At 44.0% G+C, this 2,500-nt stretch overlaps 1 protein-coding gene across 2 annotated transcripts in view; it reads left to right on the top strand.

Annotated features, from left to right (window-relative positions):
• Positions 1-2,500, top strand: part of LOC143024955 (uncharacterized) — a 438,199-nt gene that overhangs the window by 378,063 nt on the left and 57,636 nt on the right. The window lies entirely within an intron of this gene.

Genomic DNA, 2,500 nt, shown 5'->3' with positions numbered 1-2,500 from the left:
TGTGCGCGTGTGTGTGTATATGTGTGTGCGTGTGTGTATGTGTGTGAGTCTGTGAATGTGCGTGTGTGTGTGTGTGTGTGTGCATGTGCGTGTGTGTGTGTGTGTGTGTGTGTGTGTGTGTGTGTGTGTGTGTGTGTGTGCGTGTGTGTGCGTGTGTGTGCGTGTATTCACCACGGATCTGCTGCAGCCTCTTTCGAGACAGCCAGACACCATCCTACGGCAGCGAGCTCAGAGCTCATTATTAGCCGATCTCTGGGTAGGTCTGTGAATGTGCGTGTGTGTGTGTGTGTGTGTGTGTGGGTGTGTGTGTGTGTGTGTGCATGCGCGCGCGCGCGCGCGCGCGTGTGTGTGTGTGTGTGTGTGTGTGTGTGTGTGTGTGTGTGTGTGTGTGTGTGTGTCTTTGTGTGTGTGTGTGTTTTTTTGTTTCTGTATGCATACATATATATATATATATATATATATATATATATATATATATATATATATATATGTATACATATATATATATATATATATATATATATATATATATATATGTATACATATATATATATATATATATATATATATATATGATATGTATACATATATATATATATACACCTCTCCCTTGATTTCTTGTTTTTTGACATGTAGGATATACTGCAGCGGCATTCGTATCCCCCACCACATTATTAATTATTTAGGCGCACTTGACGTTTTTATTCTACCCGGTGAAGATCTTATTCTGTTTCAGAAAATATCCATAAAGATTATCAAGAGATGATTAAATAAATAAATGAGTAACTAAATGAATCAGTAAATAAAAAAATAAATAGACAAGTAAATGAATATATTCAAATAAATTAATCATTTAATAAACAAACGAAGGATTAAATGAATAGATAATCAAATAAGTAAATACATTAATAAATAAACAAACAAATAAATCATGAAACAAATAGATTAAGTAAAGAAAACAAATAAATAAAGAGACGTAGATAAGTACCAAGACTGTCACGTTTTGGTATCTACTTGAACCATCGTCATGAATCAGCTTTGAAAGGGCCTAACCGTGTAGAAGCCTTAACTACCCTGTCGTCGCCTCAAGCATCCACCCAATCCCCATCTAATCTTCCCCAATCCCATCTAATCACACCTACTCAGAAACCTAATCAGGCTTAGATGAGCTAACTTACATCCTAATCTGATAAGACCAGATCCGCCTCCAACCGAGTCACCTCTGCTGAATGAGCTTAATTAAACCTAATTTGGTCAGACACCTGGGTTACGCTAACCTCATCTCCCCCTTGCCTCTCCCTCCCTTCCTCCCTTCCTCCCTCCCTCCCTCCCTTCCTCCCTCCCTCCCTCCCTCCCTCTCTTCCTCCCTCCCTCCCCCTTCCTCCCTCCCTGTCCCTCTCCCTCCCCTCTCAACCAGTTCCAATCGTCTGGTCACAGAACGAACCCGACATTTCTACATTCGTTTCGTTCTCGCGTTGTCAGGAGATTTTATTCATCTGTGAGATGCTGCGGCAGCGTTCACGAGGACCTTATCTCGTCATGGAGTGAATAAAATCGTCTGGCGCTGGTTATATCAAAAAGTGTAGATCAAAGACGCAGTCCATTATGATACAGGTCTCCCATACTTTATGTACTGCTATTGTTTAGCATCCAGGAAACCAGTTTCGAAAGCTGAATAATATCACTCATGGACCCCTAATTGAAACAACCACTGTCGTAAAGGAACATCCATGTTGAAGGACACGACCGCCTTCCCCTCCCCCCCCCGGCATCCACAGAACCGAATAAAATCGCCTGGCGACATTGAAGACGTGGGCGATGGGGAAGCGTGGAGAGCGGGTGCAAAGGAGAAGACAAATTGACGACAAACTTCAAAGTCTTTATTCTGGTTGAGCGACAGATGATTGTAGCATCGAAAGTATGCGAATGCGCACGTGGATGTCCGTCTAATAACATCACCATCCGGCGTTAACCAGTACCAAATATATAAACCGCGTAACCTTGGTTACACGACGTCGTCTGACTCCATTGAACCAGAGTCAGTGGACGGACTTGGATGTCGAGCTTCCTCCGAAATTGATGAATAATTTAGTAACGAGGAGAAGCAGCCAGGAGGAGGAGGAGAGGAAGAGGAGGAAAAGAGGAGGCGGAGGAAAGGAGGAGGAGAGCAAGAAGAGTAGGAAACAAATTAATGAGAAAATAATCGGTGGGTGTCAGTGTACTAGTGCGTACTCTTCCGCGTACGCACACACTGGGTCCACGGGGACGCGCGCGCGCGTGTGTGTGTGTGTGTGTGTGTGTGTGTGTGTGTGTGTGTGTGTGTGTGTGTGTGTGTGTGTGTGTGTGTGTGTGTGTGTGTGTGTGTGTGTGTGTGTGTGTGTGTGTGTGTGTGCGCGCGTGTGTGCATGTGTGTATGCGTGCGTGTATGTGTGCGTGCGTGCATGCGTGCGTGCCCGCATGCGTTCGTCCGTGTATGTGTATGTGCCTTCATGTATGTGCA

This window comes from Oratosquilla oratoria, chromosome 4 (assembly GCF_046742065.1).
Source record: "Oratosquilla oratoria isolate Oo_2021 chromosome 4, ASM4674206v1, whole genome shotgun sequence".
In the NCBI taxonomy this organism is placed as follows: domain Eukaryota; kingdom Metazoa; phylum Arthropoda; class Malacostraca; order Stomatopoda; family Squillidae; genus Oratosquilla; species Oratosquilla oratoria.
Note: the sequence above shows the minus strand (reverse complement) of the source record. Positions and strands in the feature narration are given on the sequence as shown.